The 16617-nt window shown below is 40.0% G+C and overlaps 1 protein-coding gene and 1 pseudogene across 4 annotated transcripts in view; one reads left to right on the top strand and one right to left on the bottom strand.

The window, feature by feature from the left end:
• The first annotated feature begins 602 nt into the window (after positions 1–602).
• LOC138392986 (G2/mitotic-specific cyclin-B1 pseudogene) lies at positions 603–16315 on the top strand (annotated as a pseudogene).
• Positions 11436–16617, bottom strand: part of PRELID2 (PRELI domain containing 2) — a 69137-nt gene continuing 63955 nt past the window's right edge. For all 4 annotated transcript variants that reach the window (XM_069484160.1, XM_069484161.1, XM_069484158.1 and 1 more), the window contains one exon: positions 11436–13533. The gene's annotated coding sequence lies outside the window, so the exon portion shown is untranslated. The remainder of the gene's footprint in view (positions 13534–16617) is intronic.

The following is a 16617-nucleotide window of genomic DNA, read 5'->3' on the forward strand; positions in this document are numbered from 1 at the left end:
GAAGCAATCAAGTGCAGAATCCTTCTAGATTTGCACAATTCTCCCACGATTTTACAGTTAGCTAGTCCACATCCGATTCAAAAGCAATTTTTGTCAATTGAAACTGAATGAGTATTTCCAAAGCAAGAAATTAGGTTTCATTAAAACATCCTCTCTTTTTTCTCGCAAATATTACCAGTTGTGGTAGGCAGAATTATGGCCTTACAAAGATGCCCATGTCCTAATCCTTGGAATCTTATATGGCAAAAGAGACTTGACAGATGTAATTAGAAATCTTTTTTTTTATCCTTCTTTTGGGAGGGAGCCTAATTCTGTTGCCCAGGCTGGAGTGCAGGGGTGCAATCATAGCTCACTGCAGCCCCAGATTCCTGGGCTCAAGAGATCCTCCCACCCAGCCTCCCGGGTAGCAAGACCACAGGCGCACACCACCACCCCCAGCTAGTTTTTTGTTTTTTGTTTTTTTTTTGTTTGTTTGTTTGTTTGTTTTTTTAAAAGAGATGGAGTCTCGCTTTACGTTGCCAAAGCTGGTTTTGAACTCTTGGCCTCAAATGATCCTCTTGCCTCAGCCTCCCAAGTAGCTAGGACTACAGGCATGGGCCACCATGCCCGGCAAGAGTCTCGAGGTGAGAAAATTATCCTGGATCATCCGGCGGTTTCCAGAGGCAGAGCCTCTCCCTCGGTGGTCACCTCCCTTGTTTCTGGAACCCGGATCGCCAGAGGCGAGAAGCCCGTCTCCAAACTCCCTCCTGCTGACATGGGACGTGTCCGCTCAGACCTGCCCCTCCCCCGCCCAGCGCGGACCTAGCACCCCGCACTGCAGAATTCAAAACGTCCCCCCACTTTGTCTTTTCTCCAAACTGCCCGTCAGCCTGTGCCTCAACTTCGCACAGACTTCAGACTCTTCCCCGAGTGGATGTGGAGGTCCAGAGAGGAAGAGTCACCCCTTGTGGGTCAGGCCACACTGCCCCAGCCGGCCCGCGGGCGCGGCCTTCCCACGCTCCATTCCCTATTGTGTATCTCACACTCCCAGAACTTAGTGGTGGCTTCTCCAATTTACCTTTTTTTTTTCCAGCGCTGCTTGTCCCGCGCTGCTTCTCTGCAGATTCTGGATGCTGTTCTTGTGGGAAAGCGACCCACGCGTGTGTGGCTGTCCGCGTTCTTCGCCTCCCACTCCGGGAGCAGAGAACCAGGAGGTCGCTACTACTCCGCCATTTCTTCCCCCTCATCTTTTAACTTTAAATCACCTGCCCCCGCCTTCACAGGGCTGCTTAAATTAGATCGTGGATGTGCACGTGCTTAATAAACTAAAGCAGCCTCTACAGATGTGAGGGATTACTATTACTGCTCGAATGAGCGAGACAGGTGATCAGTATGACCAATCGCATTGTGAGACTAACACCATCTCACTCAGGGCTCCCTTCAAGGTGAGTGAAACGTGGGTTCATCAGAGAAATGCTGGATTTTGTTTAAACTCTTGCTGATGATATTACAGACTTGTCACCCTGGACCTCTCATCACTGCCTCTAACTTTTAGAAAATCCAAATCGAGCATCATTTTACAATAAAGCAATATGACAAGCTGAAGTCTAGGCAGGTTCCTTTGCAATTACAACCTAACATTGCAACTGGTTCTTGTTAAAAAGGGTTTCATTAAATTCAACTGTTCAGTTCCCTCGTGCAATGTATACTATTTAACTCTTGCTAGACAATTGGACCACCTATTTATTATAAAAACAAAACACCAAAAATCACAAGTACGTTGGCCTTTATTTTTAAAAAACATATTTACTCAAGTTCTTTAAATTTAATTTATTACCTTGTTTTATTTATTACTCATCATAAGCATGAGGAGGAATCAAAGACTCACAGATGGTAAGTGATTTGCCCAAGAACATGCAGCTCTATTCAATACAGTGACCATTAGCCTCATGTGACCATTTAAATTACTCACAATTATATAAAATTAGTAATGATGAGTAGGCTGCCTAGACCTGTTCTTTAGAAAGACGGTTTCGTTTGAATGTATGAACTGGTGAGCCAGAATACATGCTAGATGAACTGTGAAAAGGATTGTTTTAATTTTACATCTTCCATACTCCTGAGCAAAATATTTGTTAAATGAACACATTAAAGAGTGGGGAGGGCAGCAGGTGGATGAGCAACTGATGTGGAGAGGTAATTCACAAAAGATCACAAAAGAAATGATCAATAAATAAATGGAAAAAAAAAAAAAAAACCAAAACCTCATTAGCTCCATGAGAAAAGGGACTTCGGGCCGAGCACAGTAGCTCACGCCTATAATCCCAGCAGTTCGGGAGGCTCAGAGAGAGTGTCCCAGAAGGGATGCTTCAGCTGAGAACTGAAAGAAAGGTCAGACTTCAGTAGAGAAAAGAGCCCAAAGACCTTGAACTTATAAAAAGTCAGCGGTGGTAGAACTAAAACCCCTGGGCATTATATATAAAACAAAAAAGACGGTGAAAAGTGGAGTGAAGAAGCTAGGAAACTTGGCACACAAAGAACAACACTGCTGTAAATTCTCTGGTTATTCTTTTTCCTCACATATCCCAGACCGGGTGCTGGAGAAGCCAACTGCCTGGAAACAGCAACAGGCACAGCCAATTAAAATAAAAGGGGGGAAAAAAAAAAAAAAAAGCTGCTCTCTCCAAAGGACCAGGAAATGGGCAGTCTTGAAAACCAGAAATGTTTAGAAGATAACCTCTGTACTCCAGCCAAACACCACAGAAAATAAAGGACCCACCCCAACCCATGCCAACAAATTACCACTGTTCATTGATGATATGATCTTACATTTAGAAAAACCCTGAGAACCCCATCAAAAACTCTTAGATTTGATAAATGAATTCAGTAAAGTTTTAGTATACAAAATCATGTATAGAAATCAGTGGCATTTCTATACACCAATAACAATCTAGCCAAGAACCAAATCAAGAAGGCAATCGTATTTACAGTAGCTACCAAAAAAATCAAAATACCTAGAAATATATCTAACCAAGGAGATGAAAAATCTCTATGAGAAAAATTACAAAACACTGATGAAAGAAATAACACAAACACATGGAAAAACATCGCATGCTCATGGATCATAAGAATTAATATCCTTAAAATGACCATACTGCCCAAAGCAATCTGCAGGTTCAATGCAATCCCCATCAAAATACCAATGTCATTTTTCACAGAACTAGAAAAAGCAATTCTTAAGTTTATATAGAACCAAAAAAGAACCCAATAGACAAAGTAATCTTGAGCAAACGGAAAAACCTGGAGGCATCACATTGCCTGGCTTCAAATTATACTACAAGGGTATATAGTAACCAATACAGCATGGTACTGGTATAAAAATAGACACATAGATCAATGGAACAGAATAGAGAACCCAGAAATAAAGTCACATATTTATAGCCAATTGATATTTGATAAAATCAACAAGAACATACACAGGGGAAAGGACACCCTGTTCAATAAATGGTGCTGGGAAAACTGGGTTGCCAAATGCAGAAGAATGAAACTGGACCCCTATTTCTCACTATATACAATAATCAACTCAAGATGGATTAAAGAATTGAATGTAAGACCTGAAGCTATAAAAATACTAGAAGAAAACCTAGGGAAAGTTTCTGGACATTAGTCGAGGCAAAAATTCATCACTGAGACCTCAAAAACACAGGCAACAAAAACAAAAATAGACAAATGAGATTTAATTAAACTACAAAGCTTCTGCACAACATAACAAATAACCAACAGTGAACAGACAACCTATAGAATGAGAGAAAATATTTGCAAACTATACATCTGACAGGGAACTAATATCCAGAATTTACAAGGAACTCAAAACAATTCAACAACAACAACAAAAAAAAAAAAACCCACAAATAACCCCATTAAAATGTGGGCTAAGAATATGAACAGACATTTTTCAAAAGAAGACCCCAAAAATGGCCAGGAAGCATATGAAAAAATGTTCAACATCACTAATCATCAGGGAAATGCAAATTAAATCCACAATGAGATATCATATTATGCCAATCAGAATGGCTACTATTAAAGAAATAAGGGATATTAAAAAATACATTAAACTAAATTAAAATGAGAATATACAGTATCATGATGTGTGGGATAGAGTTAAAGCAGTTAGAAGAATTTATAGCATTATATGCATACATTATAAAAGAGAAAAGCCTCAAAACAATAAGTTCCCACCTCAAAATCTAGAAAAAGAAGAAAGAAAAAAAAAGCCCAAAGCAAGCAGAAGGCAGAAATAATAAAGATAAGAGCAGAAATAAATTAAATATAGAAAAGCAATACAGAAAATCAAGGAAACAAAGAGCTGATTCTTTTTTTTTTTTTTTTTAATTTTTTTTTTTTTTTTTTTTTTTTTTTTTGTTGAGACAGAGTCTCACTTTGTTGCCCAGGCTAGAGTGAGTGCCGTGGCGTCAGCTTAGCTCACAGCAACCTCAGACTCCTCGGCTTAAGCGATCCTACTGCCTCAGCCTCCCGAGTAGCTGGGACTACAGGCATGTGCCACCATGCCCGGCTAATTTTTTTTTCTATATAGATTTTTAGTTGTCCATATAATGTCTTTCTATTTTTAGTAGAGACGGGGTCTCGCTCAGGCTGGTCTCGAACTCCTGACCTTGAGCGATCCACCCGCCTCGGCCTCCCAGAGTGCTAGGATTACAGGCGTGAGCCACCGCGCCCGGCCTAAAGAGCTGATTCTTTGAGAAGATCAATAAAATTGACAAACATCTAGTAAGACTGACAAAATAAAAAACAGAAGATACAAATTGCTAATATCAGGAATAAAACAGGGATACCACTAAAGACTAGGCAGACACCAAAAGCGTAATAAAGAAACACTATGAATAAAACTTGACAACTTAGATAAAATGGACCATTCCCTTGAAAACCACAAATTACCACAACTCATCCAATATGAAAAGGAACATTTAAATAACCCTACAACTATTAAGAAAATTAAATTTGTAATTTTAAATCTCCCCCAAACAGAAATCTCCAAGCCTAGATGGTTTCACTGGAGAGTTCTATCAAACATTTAAAGACTCAACACACTCTCTTCCAGAATTTGCAGAGTGTTTACTATGTGCCAGGAACTGCTCCAACTGTTTTTACACGTCTTAATTCATTGAAGCCCTTCAACGACCTCATAAGATAGGCACTACTGTTACTCCCTCCCATATGAGGAAAACGAAACCCAGGAAGTTTAAACAACCCAGCTACTACACAGCACTGCTAGGCTTCCAAATTAGGCTTCTGGCTCCTGAGCCCTTACCCTCACCCGCATTATGCAACCTCCAAACTTTTTAGAGCTTGGTCTGTGGCCATTGCTCAGCAGATATTTGAATCAAATCAGATACAAAAATTTCTTATTACTTGCTATTGATTACCAAATTTATGTTCAAATTTCACTTCTGTGAAAGGAAATTCAGATCTGACCAGGGTATACTATTTCAACAAAGAAGTTAGGGCTCTACTATATTTGCCATTCTTAATAGAAATACATGTATTTTTTAAATAAAATGGAAAGTTTTTCCTGCTGGCAACTGCTATACAATTCCCATCCAGAAGACAGTTAAAATGTATCTGAGAGAATAAACCAGGAAAAAGGTTCGTTATTGGAAATGGTAAGAGCTTCACTATAGCAGAACCAGCTGTACCACTATAATTACAAGAATCAAGAATCAAAACACTGCTTCATTAATTTTTTTCCCATGTGTTTGTTACTTTATCCTTTCAAGACTAATTATACCCCTTCCCATTGATTTTAACAAGCACCCTGGATTAAACACTATAGACTCACTGGTTGGAGAAAGCTGCAGTATATATGAACTGCCTCCATTGAGGAAAAAAATTGTATATTACAAGCATTATATTGACAAATAATATTTTTCTAACTAGGAGAACAAAAGAGAAAACATCATTGCCAAAACTAACACTCTCTCTCTCTCTCTCTCTCTCTCTCTCTCTCCAGGGAAAAATAATCTATAATTTAATGTTCAATAAATTGCTCTTCACACTTATATATAGTACTCATCAACTAAGAGCTTTAACAACCAAGAGCTCTACCTTAACTCAGTATTCAAAATAACCCATGATGCAGTTGATGGCAAAGCTTACCTTAGTTTACCGGATATGCTGCTGGGGTGTAAGGCTGACTCTGAGGGACATGGGAATTCTGGGAGTTCCAGTGAGTGGAGGTGCCCTAAATCAGGGATTCTCCAACTTTTCCAAGACAGACCCCATTCCTTACCAGCAGAACAGGGCCGTGGAGCATTTAGGGATGGACTGGTTACAAGCATTTGTAGTAGGCTGCGCCATATGCAATTGCCATTCTTTGGAATTTCCATTGGGTTTAACCTAATATAACACTTGCTCTAGGCAACACTCCAAGAATTTCCAGTGCCCCAAACAAAATTTCTTTTGTTGTCTCATGTTTTAAAATTAAGAATCCACTCTAATGTTACATTCTACAAAGTTATTTTTTTGTTGTCATTTAAAAATAGTGTTTTCCTTGCAAAGCTTTGAGAATACATTAATGCTCCAAGAGGAGGATTTTGCCAGTCTACCTTGTTTGTGGCTTCACAAGCCCCTCACAGAGACGACTGTAGATCCCCAAGGGAACAAGTACCCTGTTTTGAGAATTGAAGGCAATACCCCCAGGAAGAGGCAGATCAGAGGAAAAATATTAATAAATGTCTAGCTGACTCTGCTCTTCCCCAGTTCTTCTCTGTAAAATACCTCCCTTTAATAAGGCCCAAAAACGTGGTTAGCATTTATTTTTTTCCAGAAAGAAATAGTTCTCAGAGCATTTGACAGAACAATTAACACCCAAGGAAATAAGTTACAATGCTAGCTTCTGACTTCGCACATACAAAAAGACTACTTTCCATACTGGAATAGCTCCAATTGTAATCTGATGCATACTGTTTAATCCAATTTAAAACTGTAATTAAAAATTGTAGCTATCTAGGGCTTTGGGTGTGACTCTAAGTTTTTTAAGGGATTTGTGTCCAATCACCAAGAAACCAGCAGAACAGCTGCATTAAACTTTTTTGTGCTCTAAGGGCGTGGTCAAGGTTAGCATGGGAGGCTGGGGGAAACATGAATTGGACACTCTGAACCTCCATGCTACATCCTCCACTTCTTAGAAATGTCATTTATGAAAGAAAACATTAGACAATAAATGTTTCCTCATCGCCACGCTTATCTAATCAGGGACAGGGAAGACCTTGGTAAGGTTTTCCCCTTTCTTTCTCCCTCTCCCGGCCCCATATCCCATCTCCATTTACAATAAATATGCTTTGTAGTAATTTATTCATTAAATCCTTCTCACTGGCTTTTGTAAATTTCCCTTTTTTTTTTTTTCACTGATCGAAAAGAACCATTTTGGTTTCCAGAGACTGAAGACTACATCCTTAAAAAAAAAAAAAACACAAATTACACAGGTGGCTTCAGTCCAGAAAATGATTTCCCCCAAACCTCTAAAGAAACTGGCTGTGCAGTAATTTTACTAAAGTTGGAACAACTGATGGACTTTCGAATTTAAGGAGACACCTTAACTCAAAATGGGAAAACGAAAACATACAATCGAACAAGTTAGCATTTTCTCCTTTGTCATCGAATCTAAAACTTTATCCTGGCACCGACACAAAGAAGTAATGATTCCATCAGCAGCCTAACAGATGGCAGGCACGAAATGGCTCTAACCTTCTCGGAGAATGCCGGAGAATAGCTCCGTGGAGTTTAATTTAACAGGATAGTGGCTGCTATTTCTCCCTGTCGCCTCTCGCACAGCATGGAGTGCATAGCTACATCTTAAGGTCCGGCAGTGTGTTACTCAGGTTAACCCTTCAAGACAAGCAAAGGTCTGGAGTTATTGTGGGATCCTTTTTCTGCATGAAATTCTGTTCCAACAAATACAACTCAAACGTTTGATTGTAACAAAACAGGCTGTGCATGGTGGAGTATTTTTAGCATCTCTTTTCTTCTATTAGCATTTAAGAGACACTGGAGCACTTTTGTCTAGGACAGTGAATTATATTTTTTCTGAAGGACTAGAGGTAAAACACTAGAAAAGAGAGGTCTCGTGTCTCAAACTGCCTCCTCCCGCGAGCTTCTTCAGGGTTACTACCAATGGGAGAGCGAACACGGCTTCTGAAGTCGGCAGGAAGCACTGCCCTGGCTTCAGCATCACCTGGGGAACTGCATGCGGTCCTGATGCCAGGACAGCAACCCACATCAAGACATCAGAAAGAATCTCTAGGGGTGAGACCCAGACATCGGTATTTTTTAAAGCTCCCCAGGTTTTTCCAAATAATTGCATTTAAAATTTTAAATACTACATTTCAAATATCAGTAGGTTGAGTTTCTATGTTAACTTCTATTCTGAGTCCCCATCACACTGAGTTTGTCATTCTTAGGAATGACAAACTTTCCACGTGCCTCGGTCTCTCCAAGGCTCGTGTTAAGGTGTGCAGCATTAGCCCACGTTGTCAGCATGCCATCCTACTACCTGCAGAACAGACATCAGGGATGTCCTCAGACCGGGCCGCAATAGAACAATCTGAAGGTAAAAGATGCTTATGCCTCAGTGTCTTGTACCCTGCAATCACTGTGCACTGCAAAGCCTTCTAGTGACCCACTGAATGAAGTCAAATCCTTCCTTTCTTTTGCATACAGTAGGTGCTCAATAAATGCTGGTGGCCAAACTAAGGACTCTACCCCTAAAGGTAAAGTCATCCCCACACTCCGGTTCTAGCAAAGGAAGAGCACTAGTAGGGCTTAGACAAACCATTTTGGTAACAAGGCACAGAAACCCACTCACATACATTCAATTAAAAGGGGACAGATGAAAGAATAAATGTGAGTCTCATGCCCCAGGTGCAGTGGCTCACACCTGTAATCCCAGCGTTTTGGGAGGCTGAGGCGGGAAGATCACTTGAGGCCAGGAGTTTGAGACCAGCTGGGCAACATAGCAAGACTCTGTCTCTACAAAAAATTAAAAAATTAGGCATGGTGGCACGTGCCTACAGTCCCAGCCACTTGGGCAGCTGAGCCAGGAGGATCACTTGAGCCCAGGAGTTTGAGCTTGCAGTGAGCTATGATCACACCACTGCACTCTAGCCTGGGTGACAGTGGGAAACTTTGTCTCAAAAAAAAAAAAAAAAGACAAGAAAAGAAAAGTGGGTCCCATGGAAACAAAGTACGAAATGATAGCTGAGCCTCAAAGGTCAACAAGAATCTACTCTGTTTCTCCCTCCTCCTTTGGGACCACCTGGCTTCATTCTGCTGTCTGTGCTGTGCTTCATTTCTTCTCGCTCTGCAGATCCTGGGCCTTTGCTCCATGAGCACATGGCCCATCCAGGCCACCCAAAAACGTTGCCTCTGCTTATTTCTGGGAGAAACTTTAATGCCTCGCCTTGGGGGAAGAGGGGAGCTAACATCATATGGTCAGTATAACACCCTCATCTGGGGCAGCTGAAAAGAGTTAGGATCATCAGCACAAACAATAAACACAGGCTGTGCTGAGAGACGTGATTCCCCCCAAGAAATCAGAAATCGTGCACAAATATTAGTCGTAACAACTTTATTTCAGAATGACTGCAGAGGGTAAAGAACTAATTTATATCTCTCAATCACAATAACCCTGAATCAAAACCACTTTCTCTTGCACAAAAACTTGGCCTGAGAAATTTCTGAATTTCAATCCTCAGGAGTTTCACATTACAGAACTGCATGCATAAAAACGCTCACACAGCTGGGGGAGACAACAGGTTTGAGATCAAGAGAAATGATTTCTAGCAACATCTCGCTTGTCTTGAGGTCACAGATCTGACAGCTGCAGTGGAGGATCAGGAAGTAAGTTATAGGAAGGTAGCTGAGTCACTAAAATAATGTCCCCAAGTCAATGCAGCAACGTGCATTCACTTTATTGCTAGAAAAGCCTCCCCAAACCTCATTCAAATCCCGTTTACTCTTACTCGACACAGAGTCTGAGGTTACGTGATTTCCCAACCCCACAGCAAATTAAAGGAAGGCTCCGAGAGGCAAGCACAGTAACAGCAGAGAGAAATGACAGATAACGGTGAGGGAAAAAGGAAAACGCTAAAAACCACCGTGGAACTCAAAGAGCAAGCACATTTGGGGCCATTCAGTGTAGAGGCTTTAACAAAACTAAGCAGGATCTGAAAGAATTAAAAACATACATGATGACTCTGAAAAGATTTAATTATCTTTGGTAGAGTTTGTTTGCAAAAACTAGGAAACATATACTAAATTAAGAAAGTTCCACGTAAGTGGTTGAAATAAAGCCAAAAAAGATGTGCAACTTAAAAAACTAACCTTGAGTTGTCTATACCACGCACCTTACAATGTATGATAAATGGGATATTAGTACATATATGCTGCTTATAAAATATACAAAGTAATTTATATAAAAAAAATACAGCACCCTTTTCACCCATATATGACTAAAATTATAAAAGCCCTTTCCTAGTAAAAGCACCTCAGTCATGTAGGGATAGCTTAAGTCAGCTTCTCTCTGCCTAAGAACTTTCTGTTGCGTCCTGAGTGAGCAACTGTATTGATCAGTAGGCCCAACTGACTGAAAAACATTAGACAACAAGAGACACAGAGATCAAAAACATCTCCCTTAAATCAGTGTTTCTGAAACCAAATCTCCTGGAGAACTTGTTTTAAAATACAGATCCTGAGTCCCAGCTGAAATCACATGAATCAGAATCTCTGGGGCAAGGGCTCGAGGGCTTCAGCTGCCTCTCCAAGGGTCTCTGGTACACGTGAAGTCTGAGGATCACACAGTAAACCATCACCTTGAAGTCGTCAGATGGGTCAGGGCTGGAAATTAATTCTTCCCCACTCTTGTTCCTCGTGGGCCCAGTAAGGCTATACTCCTGGTTTTGACAATTCTTACACTAGACAGTAGATAAACACGGACTTCTAAATGTTTCATCACAAGACGTATAATAAAAAAAAGCTACTAAGCCCTAATTAGTTCTAAAAAGACCATAAGATTTCTAAACCATATATGTGAAACTTGAAGCAATAGATGCCTGCAGGGAGAACAATACTGAGAAAAAGTAATCCCTGAGGATTACGTCGGAATGGGGAAGAAAATACATCTAAAAGCAGGCTTGGAGGAGAGCAGAATGCAGCTTACATCCAGAATACGAAAATACAAATCTGTTAAAAATTGGCCAGGATGTTTAGGCTTGCCCTTACCACTCTTGAAGCACAGGCTGGAAACGACCAGCTTGCAAACATATTTTGTTTGGCCGGCACAATGTTTTAAACCATTCTGAATTGGTTGTCAACAGGTAAAAAAAAAAAAAAAAAAATCAGGGATTTTTTTTTTTTTTTTAATGCTGTCTTTTCCTGGAAAATTGGGAATTGGAAGAACTAGAAAAACCAGCCGCAGGGCCACACAGCTGGGCGGGAGCTGCCCACTTTCAGCCAGGCGTGTGCTCCCCGGGGTGTCTCTCCAGCGGCCCTTGCCCGCCTCCCTCACCAGACCATTTGCAGTGGCCACCCTGGCTTCAAGGAACCAAGGCAGGAGTCTCTCTGTGCCTCATTCTATTTGTAATGAAAATTCCTGCTACAAAGATTCTTCCCAAATTCAGAGATATCAAGAAAAATTATATAATATCCACAAATTACCTAGAAGTCACTGTAATGTTCTCATCCTTACCTGCCCATTGGAATCACCTGGGGAGATTTAAAAACTACGGATGCCTGGGTTCTGCCCACAGAGAGACTGATTGCTGGTCTGGAGAGCAGCCTGGGCACCGGGATAGCAGCAGCTCCTCATGGGCAGCCCAGGTTGGGAACTCCTGCCTTCAGAGGATGCCAGCTGTTGAGTATGAAGCGTTAAGTTTATTCCAATGCCAACCTCCCAATAGGATTTTCTTGCCTGTCTCTTTCACAATAATTCATATCACTTCTTATTCTTAGGGAAAAAAAAAAAAAAGGCTACTACTCCAAAAGACTACCAAATGCCATTTGCAAACTAGAAAAGAAGGTCAAAGTGTGTTCTGGTTTCTACCATGTATTTTCCCTCCAAAACAACTGAAACGCTAAGGAAATGAAGGGAAATTATCCTGGAACAAAATTCAGACAGCACAAATAGCTCAAATACAATAAGAAGAGACTCACAGTGGCGGGCTTATGTGAAAAAGTACAATTGCTTTGAAATTCATCAATGGACTAAGTGGAAAAATTTTCAAATATTAAAAAAAAGAACAATTTCCCTAAGACTTTCGAGTAATAGCCCAATTTTTATCTTAAGAAAATGAATTCCAAATTACTACCTCTCTTCAAGCTTTCTTAGGGGGTGTGCATTTATATGTTGGCTTCCGATCATGAGAAATGCAAACTACTGTCCTCTAATTTTCAAAGTCACACCACCTTACATTACAGTTGAAAAGTACATTTTCAAAATGTTTCACATACTAATAATGGCTTCTCACTACTGGACTTCTGTACCTCAGGCAGCACACTAGGCACTTTATATACGTGGTCTCAAATCAGTCCGATAACCTCACAAAGTTATAATAATAGTGTCATCTCATTCTACAAATTTTAAAAAATCAGCTTCAGAAAGATTTTAAATTAGGTACATGATCGAGTGAGTAGGTGGCAGCACTTGGATTCAAACCCAGGTGTGTCTGTCTGATTTCCAAACCTGTGCTCCTTGCACTAAACTACCTTGTTTAATCATCACAGCCCACAGGCAGAGAGGCCTGTGCCCGATTATCTCCATTTTCCCAGCAAAAAACCAGAGAGCTTAATGATTTGCTCCATTATCACAGGATGAGTTAGCAGGAGCCAAGGCTAGAATCTGCCTTCCCACTCTCCGTTCCGTGTTCCTTCCGAGGACCAAATCACAATTCACATGTCATGTTATAAAAGATACACCAATGGCAGTTACGTATTACTTATGGATGGAAATCAAATTTCCTGATTTCTGAGAACAGTAAACATTGCTATAAATATGGCTTGGCTTCCGTACAGGTCTGGTACCGTGCCTGTTTGTTCCAGGCCACCTATGAATCAGGTACCAGGTTCAACTCCTTTATTTGTTCCAGAATCCTCTCACAAGTCCTACGAACAATGATGCTGGTAACATAAGGGCACAAGCACCCTCTCCAGACCATTATCCTGACTCTGGCTGCCCTGACGCCATCACCACACAACCAGCAGGACATCCTGAGGAAGGGCAGACATCATTTCATATGGGTTTTTCCTTTATTTGTAAAATCATAAAGAGACTGTGTCATAAAAATCCAGCAAGAAGCTTTCATCTCCATGAGTCCCACTGTTTGAAGCAGGCTCCCAGGGCGGTACATCTTATGTCCCCGCAAGAAGGTCTCTTCTTTAAGCTGCCAATACTGTATCCCCAAACCCCATTCCAGAAACTGTGTCTATGATGTGTTGTGGCCAAGAGGTGATTCTCAGAAACAAGTGGACACGGATACGGATTCCCTGCAAGAGAAAGCAAACAGGCTTTATCACTTGTAAACATGTCTCACCAATCAATACTTATTGGCCCTCTTTTCTGATGCAACTCTCTAGAGTAACTTGAGTTCTATCACTATAGATAATTCTTGAAGAAATTGCATTTCTACCTCCTAATAATCATCCAACAAAGCAAGCACCTCATTTTATTAAGTCCAACTACCCGGAGAAGCTGGTTCAGAGAGGAGTTAAGATATAGCTAAAATTGAGGTCTTAATCATTCTGATTTAATAGAACTCTTCTATGTTATCAAATCTCACCAAGCCTAGTCCCCCAACTGCCAGCGGCAAGAACAAACAGACGTCATCGTTATTTGTTTTATTCAAAAATGACAGGAAATCAAAAATCTATCAAATGGATGTGTCAACAGCAATGCCACAAGCATTTTGGTTAGTGAGATTTATGTGTCTCCATTTAGGCTCATGACAAAATCACCTTCTAAGCTTTCTAATTTTCAAATGCCCACTTGGACATACAGGACAGAGAGTTCTACAAAGTTATCTTTAATACTTGGTGCAATATACAAAGTAGTCACATTCTATGTTAATTTAAATTCTATAAATTTAAAATGTAGTATGAGATGAAGATATAAAATGTCTCCTTATGCCCATTTGACCAAATCCCACAAAATATCTTTTAAAAATTAAGAATTGCAAGATTCGAAAGTTGGCAAATTGAGTTAATTATAAACAGCTGCTATACTATTGCCAAATGACAGTGCCACTTTGTGTGCTAAACAAAATCCCTGTATTTCTACTCCATTGTGTATGTGCATTGGAACTTTATGGCAATTTTAGTGACCACTGTTGCTAGTATTTTAACTTCATGTTATTGTCATTTTAATACTTCTTTATGCCTTAAAATAACATCCTCCAAATCTTCACCAAATGGTGATGTGAGAGCTAATGCATGGAAAATAAACTGCCAAACTATAAACTTTGGAGTAAAGATAAGATATGGTCAAATGCTATATAAAAAAGGCCAAACAATCATCCCAACACTCCTTGATGTTAATTTAGGACATTAATCAGGAGGCAACAAACTTTTTCTCAAAGGACCAGATACTAAATATTTCTGGCTTTGCAGGCTGTAAGGTCTCTGTCACAACTATTCAACCCTGTGGCTTTAGCTCTGAACATAGTTGGGGGCATAGTTGTGTTCCAATAAAACTTCATTGATAAAAGCAGGCAGTAGCCCAGATTTGGCTTAGGAACCATGGTTTTCTGACCTCTCTTCTATAGCTATAGGGCTAACTTCCCCCCTTCTTTTAATGTAGCATTTTACCACTCATAAAAACAGTAGGTTCCCCATCTATAACCACCCGCCCAACTTCCAGAATACAGTTATTTTTGAGAAAATAAAAAGTGCCATTAAAACAGAAACATTCAAGCTCAAAAAACTTTGTAAAAATAGTCAAGAAAATGGGGGGAAAGGGAAAGAAAGAAGCTGGCAACATAGTAGCAACATCATGGCAACATCAAAGCCTCAAAATGTTCTGCATCATATTTGTGGTGATACTTACATAATTGTATATATGTGTTAAAACTCACCAAACTGTACGCTTAAAATTGGTCAATTTAATTGTATATAAATAATACCTCAATGAAAGAGATTTTGAGAAGAGCTTAAGGCCTCAGCAATAGCCTTTAATTTACAGTAATTATAGATTTATGTGGTAAGAGTGTATATATATCCCTACTTTACATTTACTCCTCTGAGAAAACTGGTGATCAATTTTGAGAGTTTGAATTATATATATCCTTCAGGAATTCCATTGTATTAAATTCATCAAATGTAACTGTCCTGTATTAAACTCCTGGTAGTATCCAGACCTCAACCACTTCATTTAAGAGAAGAGAATAAGTTGCTTTGCATAAATGATATAAAGCCCTGGGTTCATGCCTGAGTCCTTAACCACAGTTTAAAAAAAAAAAAAAAGAGCATGGGTAACTTAAGACTATTCGTAATGCTGTAAACTTGTTTAATTTACTCATTTTCACTAGCAACACATCAAATCCAAGCTGATTTACTGCAGGAGACCACGTATTTGACTGTTTCCATTACTGATCAGTTCATGCAGAATAACCGTGTGCCCAGGAAGATGCTACAGCTGGTTGGTGTCACTGCCATATTTATCGCAAGCAAATATGAAAAGTGTACCCTCCCGAAATTGGTGACTTTGCTTTTGGGACCAACAACACTTGCACTAGGCACCAAATCAGAGAGATGGAAATAAACATTCTAAGAGATTTAAAACTCTGGTGTGGTTCGGCCTCTACCCTTGCACTTCCTTTGGAGAGCATCTAAGATTGGAGAGATTGATACTGAGCAACATACTTTGGCCAAATAACTGGTGGAACTAACTATGTTGGACTACAAATATGATGCACTTTCTTCCTTCTCAAATTGCAGCAGGAGTTTTTGCTTAGCCTTGAAGATTCTGGAAAGTGGTGAATGGACCAACCCTACAGCATTACCTGTACTACACAGAAAAATCCCTTCTTACTGTTATGCAGCACCTGGCTAAGCATATAGTCATGGTAAATTAAGGGTTTACAAAGCACGTGACTATCAAGAACAAGTATGCCACGTCTGAGCATGCTAAAAATTAGCACTCTAGCACAGGTGAATTCTGTACTAGTTCAAGATTTAACCAAGGCTGTGGCAAAGGTATAACTTATAAACTTGAATTGGAGTATTATCTGCCAATAAAATTGGCACCATGTGCCATCTGCACATATTAAAAAGAAAATCCAAACTGATTTAAAATACAAGTTCATGTGAATCTCTTCTCCTCTCCTTTCAGTTGTGTTTGTTCCAAGGCGGAGCCTGTCACCATTCGAGCAGGAAAAAAAAAGGCAAACAAGATGCTAAAATCGGGGGAAAGACACACAACGAAATCATTCTTCTGATTAATCTAAAGCTGACTGAATACATGGCAACAATTTCAAGACCCTCGCTGTTAGCTTGCTCAGTGCCCTAGCATTTAATCTGTTTCCAGCCAGAGGTGAGAGCTCATTTAAAGTTGTTATTTCCAACGTGCAGTCCCAG

This window comes from Eulemur rufifrons, chromosome 10, assembly GCF_041146395.1.
Source record: "Eulemur rufifrons isolate Redbay chromosome 10, OSU_ERuf_1, whole genome shotgun sequence".
Lineage (NCBI taxonomy): Eukaryota > Metazoa > Chordata > Mammalia > Primates > Lemuridae > Eulemur > Eulemur rufifrons.